General features: G+C 36.1%; 1 protein-coding gene across 3 annotated transcripts in view; it reads right to left on the reverse strand.

Annotated features, from left to right (window-relative positions):
• arhgap27l (Rho GTPase activating protein 27, like) overlaps positions 1–8,431 on the reverse strand; it is a 67,718-nt gene extending 59,287 nt beyond the window's left edge. For 2 of the 3 annotated variants that reach the window (XM_049476087.1, XM_022668104.2), the window contains exon 1: positions 8,128–8,431. The gene's annotated coding sequence lies outside the window, so the exon portion shown is untranslated. The remainder of the gene's footprint in view (positions 1–8,127) is intronic. The other variant, XM_049476088.1, reaches the window with a different exon arrangement.
• Between the last annotated feature and the right edge of the window lie 506 nt (positions 8,432–8,937).

Genomic DNA, 8,937 nt, shown 5'->3' on the forward strand with positions numbered 1-8,937 from the left:
TTTTTTTCTAAAAAAAAAAAGGAAAGCAGGGGCAGGGCCTTCGAAAAAGAAAAAATATAAAACTCATTTCACCTCTGAATACTCTAAATTCAAAAAACTTAAAAAAAAAAGTCAAATTAATTAATATAAAAGTAAAGTTTCGTTAGCCTTTGGTGAGTGTGCATTGTTTTATTTTTTTTTTTAGGGGGGGGTTGGGTAGTGGTAGGGTAACCTCCCTGAAATCAACTTTTGCAACTTGGGATGTCTGTTGATGCCACGTATAGATAATAAATCGGAAACAAAACAACGTGATATATCGTAATATTGATTTTTTTTTGTCCCACTCCAAATAGTATTATTTGATAAAGAATGGAACAGGTAAAGTACGTTTTTTGTAGTATTTTTTTAAATATATTTCACTGGTTCACTCTCATTCCACTGATCTGCTCTAAACATCATCTCAAAAACAGCCCTGGCCTCTTTCCCACAACCTGCCTCAACATGCCTGAATGACATTGCAGAGCGAGGTGAGCAGACATGAAGATCCAGCCCTGAGCACAGACAGCACAGATGTGTGTTTTTTTTCTCTCCAGAGGGAGGGAATCGAGTGCACATAAAAGCCAAGCCACTGTTTCCCTGTAAAACAGGGGGGTGGAAATGAACTGTGTGGAATGGCAGCTCTGTTGTCCTCCATAGGAAATGTGTCATTCATACAGATCTTCTGGTTCTACAACAAACTGTACCAATATGGAATTACTGCTCCTTATTATACTTGACTGTGGTCTTGTCTATATGTGTATGTGTGTGTGTGTGTGTTTGTGTGTGTCGGTGTGTGTGTTTGTTTGTGTGTATGCGCCCACATAGGCTTGAATATAGGCTGGGAACTGTCAGAACCTGTTTGGCGACTGTTTAGAGCTTTCAGGCGATTCTTACTGTTGGAGAAGAGCAGTGAAGAAGGAATGACACCCATGCTGTCTTTGGCTGTGATTCATCATGTTGGAGCAGGTACTGAAGAAAAGAAAAATACTCTCGGTATCTGTGCTTGCCGCAGGCAGAGGTGGTGGTGGTGGTGGCGTTGGGGGGAGAAAGAGAGGGAACACCCTCCTGCAGAAAAGAGCTACAGTCGGAGAACAATTGGAGGAGGCCGTTTCCATTCAGCTGCTGTTTAAACACGGAAACCTCTTGTTTTCCTCTCTGTGACCTCGCCGTGGTGTGTCTGATACGTTTGCAGGATGTCCACTCAAGAAGGGATAAAATGGAATCTACATGTTTTAGCTGAGCCTAAAAACTGACCCACTTCAGCCTGATCTACATTTACAAGCAAATGTAGCCCACAGTCAAAATATCAATCTACAAAAACTAGAAAAAGTATATACAAATTGAGACTTACATGCTTATATTAAACAAAGAAACCTGCCAGTGGGAAAAGGTTAGGGTTAGGGATTTCTTAAAATAAGCTTAAAATAAGGTTATGCGTTGATACTATGCAAGTTATGAGTGTACATACAGCTCTGGAAAAAAAAATAAGAGACCACTTAAAAATGATGAGTTTCTTTGATTTTTACCAAATTGAAAACCTCTGGATTATAATCAAGAGGAAGATGGACGATCACAAGCCATCAAACCAAACTGAGCTGCTTGAATTTTTGCACCAGGAGTAAAGGCATAAAGTTATCCAAAAGCAGTGTGTAAGACTGGTGGAGGAGAACATGATGCCAAGATGCATGAAAACTTGGATTAAAAACCAGGGTTATTCCACCAAATATTGATTGACTCAAAGTAAAAATCAATTTACAAAAACTAGAAAAAATACATAAAAATTGAGACTTTTATTTATATTTACATTTATATGAAACAAAAAAAAACTGCCAGTGGGAAAAGCAATTGTTTCTTAGTAAGATTTCTTAAAATAAGTTTAAAATAATCTTAAAATCTCAAAATACATTTGAGTTTTGTTCTTAATGTAGGAGACTGGACACATGATGGGAAGTTAATGGATGGAGTAGATATTTGGAGCTTGTTAAAGAAAACATTTTGATTTTGGTTTGTTTTTTTTTGTCTTTAGTTTAGTTCGTTCTTCTCTTTATATTATTTTTTCTCTGCTTTTTTGTTTGTTTGTTTGCTTCTTCAGTACGTTGTCCCTACGTTGTACTTTGGCCTATTACTTTATTACTAATTCTTAATGTATGGTTATGCACTGATACAGTCATATGAAAAAGTTTGGGCACCCCTATTAATCTTAATCATTTTTAGATCTAAATATTTGCAACAGTCATTTCAGTTTGATGTATCTAATAACTGATGGACACAGTAATATTTCAGGATTGAAATGAGGTTTATTGTACTAACAGAAAATGTGCAATATGCATTAAACCAAAATTTGGCCGGTGCAAAAGTATGTACACCCTTATCATTTTATTGATTTGAATACTCCTAACTACTTTTTACTGACTTACTGAAGCACAAAATTGGTTTGGTAACCTCATTGAGCTTTGAACTTCATAGCCAGGTGTATCCAATCATGAGAAAAGGTATTTAAGGTGGCCAATTGCAAGTTGTTCTCCTATTTGAATCTCCTCTGAAGAGTGGCATCATGGGCTCATCAAAACAACTCTCAAATGATCTAAAAACAAAGATTGTTCAACATAGTTGTTCAGGGGAAGAATACAAAAAGTTGTCTCAGAGATTTAACCTGTCAGTTTCCACTGTGGGGAACATAGTAAGGAAATGGAAGACCACAGGGACAGTTCTTGTTTAGCCCAGAAGTGGCAGGCCAAGAAAAATATCAGAAAGGCAGAGAAGAAGAATGGTGAGAACAGTCAAGGACAATCCACAGACCACCTCCAAAGAGCTGCAGCATCATCTTGCTTTTAGATGCATATTGCACATTTCTGATAAGAATCAGAATAAGGTTACTGGTGCTTGTTTTGAGGTCAGATTACATAAAATAAAGTGAAAATTTTAAGTTTTTCTAAAAGTCGCAAAATACTATTACACGTAGAATGCTTGGTAAGAGAAAAAGCGCTTAATTTTTCAGAGTGTAAATAAGTTATTTTACTGCAGAGAAGAAGGGTTGTATCATCTACACCTGTAGCCTGTATACAGGTCAAGGCATGATAATAGGTTAACTTAAGTATGGGGCGTGTGTACCTTTTCCACCTGAGTATCATATCAGTTTTGTTTGTCTGAATAAAAACTGACTTTTGGTTCCCTGTGGCAGACTAGGGTTCCGCTCTCTGGTCAAGCAAACACACCACGCTACATTAATAACAGTCCTTAGGTAAGACTCCTAACACATTACATTCTCCTACCTGTGATGATTCACCTGTGATTAAATCACTCTATGATAGATCATCAGAAAAATGCTGTAAAATTATGTTAAGTTGTTAAGTAAGATTAAAACAACTTGCTTTTGTGGTTTCTGACACACATACTATACTTACTATTACTACTTACTATTATACACACTATATACTATTACACACACTATTTAGATACTATTATCTAAAGTCATTGACCAAAAAAAATTGCATAGATTAACAGTAGGAGCAGGTTTGGTTGAGGTTGAATTGTGTGTGAACATTAGCTACACTGATCAGCTTGATAACACTAAAATACACTAAAATAATTACTGAACTGAATAACAATGATTGTGTGGTTAAAGTAACACGGTTATTGGGGTGGGATCTACATACTGTATTGAGCATCAAGTGAACAGTCAGGTCTTGAAGTTGATTTGTTGATGAAGAAAGAAATTGGCAAGCTTAAGATTCTGAGTCAAATAGTGATAGGAAGATGACTGGGTAGAAGACAGAGAAATGGACGCCCAAATCTCACTGATGTTTATGAAGAGATTTTTAAAAAATGAAGTAAAACTACTTATAAGAAGCCCTCGATGCCGATCCCTTTCTGCCTTTCACTCTGTGAACTTTCCACTGCTTTCTGTAATAACTACACTAATAACACAGTACTGTACTTTAACTTTTAGTACTTGAGTATTACATTTTACAGTTAACTACTTGCAGTGCTTAAGTACAAAAAAGTTGGTAAGAATGTACTTGGATGGTCCATTTTATGGTCTCATTAATGCTCAACCTAACCCTATGTGGAATGTTAATGATTTAAAATAGAACCTAACCCTTCACCTAACCCTAACCTTAACCATTAATCAACTTTAAAATGTAACCCTAAACATGACCCTAACCCTAACCTAAACTTTAAATCTAACCCTAAACCCAGTCCTAAAATGTTAAGATTAGAGTTTGGGTTAGAGTTGGATGTTTGGTTCCATTTAATGGAGAATATCTTACTTTCACCTTTTAGTTCAGTTGCATTTAATAAACATGCAGTTGAATGTTAGTTGAATGAAGTTGAGCATCAATGAGGCCCTCAAATGGACCATCCATGTAAAGTGTTACCAAAATGTTGAATACTTTAGTACTTCTATTTAACCCTTGTGTGGTGTTCGGGTCTGTGGGACCCTTTTCATTTTTCATCAAATGATACAAAAAAAATATTTTTTCTAACACAAACTCATTGGCATTGGCTCATTTTTTGTGAAAAACATATATCAAAACACCCCCCCCCCCACACACACACACATTTATATTACATACAGTTTGTTTGGCCAAGGGCTAATAAACATTGCTTGATTTGTAAATTTGAAACTAAACAAATTTTCTACTCATATCTTGAGTTAAATTCATTTTCTTTTACATTTTATTAAAAAACTAATAAAAAAAGAGTAGTACTTTTTAAAAGAAATGTAACATAAGAAAGGTAAAGGGCAAATATTAACCATGTAAGCTGTTTATATTGCTTGCAGTTTAGGTGAAGCGAGCATGTGTAAAGCATTTTAATGTAAAATTGCTTAATTTTGCTGAATTAAATACAAGTAACAAAGTAAACGAGTAACAAAAAATATGAACACCACACAAGGGTTAAATATGGAGCTTAAAGAGCATTTTAACTTCTACTCAAGTCACTTTTTTGATAGAGCACTTGTACTTCTACTCAAGTCTGTGTCTCTTCTACTTTGTACATGTCTGTGCTCATGGAGATCCCACTTAAGAACTAAAAGAATTTTAAAAATCTGCTGTTAGTGATTGATTATGCCAGATACCACAGGACATCTTCCAGCATCCTTTGGCTTTAGATCACACTTTCCTCATAATAAAATTGAATTGGATATTGCAGTGAGTTGGTGAGGGTGAAAATTAAAAAATCTTTACCAGGATTTTGTTTCAACTTGTTGGCTTCTTTGCTCAGTTCGAACTCAAACATTATACTCAAAATTTTCACTTTTGGGAACTGAAATTTGTATAACTAGAGTGATCCCTAACTGCTTGGTTAGTGTGAGCTAAGTTCATGTATAGTTTTAACGCATCCTTTTTTCCTCTCACCTGATCAGCCTGGCTTTTGTCAAAGAAGAGAAAAAAGAAAAATCTATTTTTATTTGTTTGTAGGTGATCAAAATGAATATAATAATTAAATAAAGTAAGCGTGGAATGTACCTGGCTCAAGCAGACCTGCAATGTTTTGTACTTGCTCCACACCCACCTCAGGAACATGCACGCAGGAATGCAGTTCAAGCTATCATTGGCCATCTTTTTTTGTCCACCCGCCACCACGTTTAACGGAAAATGAACTGAAACAGCCCACCACCCAGACATCAAAAGGCAGCTCAAAACAAGCTCTGCACATGCACATCAAAACAAGGCCAGTGTGCCAAAACTTTTAGTCTTAAGTCTGCATCAAATAAAGTTAAATGATTAAAACACATTTTAAGAAGGTTATGAGTCCTGGTTCTTTAAAAAGATGCATCATGGGAAATGGTAACGCTGTTAAAAGCCATTAAAAAAAATCAGCAGGCAAGCATTAATTCTAGCACACTTTCAAATGACAATTTCAAACACACCTAATTCTGAGCAGTCATTTACTGGGCTTCATAGGTGTGGTTAAGCAATTAAATCACCAAACTTTACTGAGCGAAGTCCCTTAGAAACGCAAGGCTACCTCATCTGTTTTTTTCAGTTTTTAATCAGCTGATACTGATTATAAAGGTGTTCATAGACCAATATGACAAACATGTGACATTGTAACAATGCTGACATTTCGAAATTCCAGGATTCATAAAAACAACTCCACTGACAGTCATGTCATGCATGCTTTAAGAGGTTTCTCCAAGTTTACTTCCCAGAGATTAATGGCAAAATATTAGCAGCAAATACAGCAACAAATTTCAAAGGACATACATTAGGAAACACTATTAATTAGGGGTGGGCGATATGGACATAAAATAATTAAGCAATAATACACTCGAGGTTCGTGCTATAAGGTGTAATATTGGCACTGCTGTGCTGCGGTTATAAGCACAAGGCTGCAGTGCCAATATTACACCTTATAGCACAAACCTTGAATGTATTATTGTGATTATACCACAGTTCCATTATCACTGTTTATTGAACGATTTTGAGTTAAAGATGACAAGAAAATAGGATTTGTTTGGTTAAAACAGTTCCATTGCTTCTCTGTTTGTAGATGTTGTTTGGATTGTAAGCGCTGCATCATTGCTAGGTTACCTGTATGTGGCGGAGTAATACATGGAGAGCTTCGCTTACAGTGCATTACCGGCTGATAATGTCACACTCATAAAGCGCCTCTCAGCCAATCACATTGCAGGGTCATAACTAACTGAGGTATAATATCACAATATTACATGGTATTACATGAAAACGATACTCTTTGTCACGATGGGACAAAACAAGAATACACTACTGCAATGAAATGGAAATTATTTTTTATTATTGCATACGATATGATATAGCACACCCCTAACTGAGGTATTAAAAAAATAATGCAAGAATTTCATTTCAGATTTGTAACAGAAGTCAATAATCCAGAATGTCATAATACTAATAATGCACTCCAGATATCTCCATATATCCAGAATTAAAGTAATATAATTGATACAGGACATATAAATAATCAGTTTCTAGTATAAAAATAATGGGAAATGAGAACAGTGTGAAATTTTCTTTTGCTAAAAACAGCAAAAAAAAAAAGAAAAAGTAATACACTTATGTGATAACGTTAATTAGGGGTGGGTGATATAGCACGATATTCCAGGGTATAAAATTGTTCTCGATATTCAAAAATGTCGCTGATATTATTGCATACGATAGCATATGACACACCCCTACTATCAATACAATAGTATGACAAGATTTTCAATTTACAAGAGATTTAAACAACACTACATTGGAGTACCTGGACTTTTCATAATATTATATAGAACATAATGTGCCATATTGTACCATGGCAAGCAAGTTAGAACATTGCATTTTTGACTACATAAGTGCTAAAAAGACTACAAAGTAAACCGTTTCAGTGCTTAATAGGTGTGGTTGAGCAATTAGTCACCAAATGTCATTGCATTTAAGCCAGCTAGAAATGCAAGGCTACCTCATTTATTTTCAAATGGTTATAAATTTGTTCATAGACCAATATGAACACTGAGGAGAATAATAGAATATTTGACTACAGACGTACTAAAATGTCTACAAAATAAAAGAAAAAGGTGTTCTTTAAAGTTTAAGTCTTTGGCTTTTAGAATTAATAGTGCATGAAATGTGATATTACTTAATTCCTTCTCCAAGCAACCAAAGTTTTGATGATGTACTTATTGCAGTAGCTGCTCCCACTTGTTGTACTTAATGTTCAAAGCTGCAGATCCTTTGAGCGCAGTTTGTGGCTTGCAAGCGTCAGCTTTTCTTAAGAACTGGTTCTTTTACTAGTGTAAAGAAAGATTTCTTGATGTAAAAGTTTCTCCACACTCACACCATACTAGTGGTTATTCTCAGGCATTCCTGAAACAGCCCTCTAAAGGTTGGATCTTTACTTTAAGAGTGTACAGCAGGAGAAACATCTGTCTGTATGTCTGCTAAACTACTCAAATCCACATAGAGGCTCACATAGAGGAATTGGATTAAACTCTTCAGTAAATCACGTAACCTTGTAAAGCTAGAAAAAAAATACAATCCAGACACTTCTTAAGGGACCCACAGCAGTGAGGGAACTAAGACACACAGAACTACAGAACAGAAACAGAAAAGAGGAAGTTTGGGTTAAAAATTCTAAAAAGTTTACCTGGTGGAAGAGGATTGAAGCACCATCCTAACCAGACGTCTCTCCCTGTCTCTCAGTCTCTCTCTCTCTCTTCTCTGTTTTTAGATATTCCAAAAATACCACACAGGTACAGCTCTTTCTTTCCTCTTCTGTTTTACACTCTGTCTGTTTTTCCCCTCCTTTCCTTTGGCTCCACACTGTTGTCTGTCCACCTGGGGCTCAAAGTTCCAGTGCTGGCAGAGTCAGCACAGGGCAAGTGTGCAAGTGAGAGCCTGAGTATGAGTGTGTGAGTGTTGGTGTGTGTGTGTGTGTGTGCGCACAAGAGCTTTGTGCCGGTTTCAGCTTGCTTGCCTCCTCTGTCTGCACTCATTTCCTGTTCCAGAACACACATAAGAGAGAGAGAAAGAGAGAGAGAGAGAGAGAGAGAGAGAGAGAGAGAGAGAGAGAGAGAGAGAGAGAGAGAAAAAAAGAAAGGTAGAAGGGTTCTGATAGAGGACTGCTGTAGCCTTGAAATCTCTTCATTCTATATTAAAGAAAAAGCTTCTTATCTGTGAAGTAAATGTTTATTAGGTCAGTAAAACACTACAAGCATTACAATAAATACAAACAGCAATTTTACAAAAAGCATTGCTTTAACATCCCAGTTTTCCTTAAAACATCTCCTAATCTCTCCTCCTCATCTGAGTTTAATAGAGTTATTTCTAGATCTCATCATATTAATCAACATCTGGTTTGGTAAATTGGTAAATTTGTTAAATCAGGTGAGCTGCTGACGGAACTGAACATATACACACATGCTGGCTGAGGAGCATCCAGAAGAAATTTGGAACT

This window comes from Astyanax mexicanus, chromosome 3 (genome assembly GCF_023375975.1).
Source record: "Astyanax mexicanus isolate ESR-SI-001 chromosome 3, AstMex3_surface, whole genome shotgun sequence".
Classification (NCBI taxonomy): domain Eukaryota; kingdom Metazoa; phylum Chordata; class Actinopteri; order Characiformes; family Acestrorhamphidae; genus Astyanax; species Astyanax mexicanus.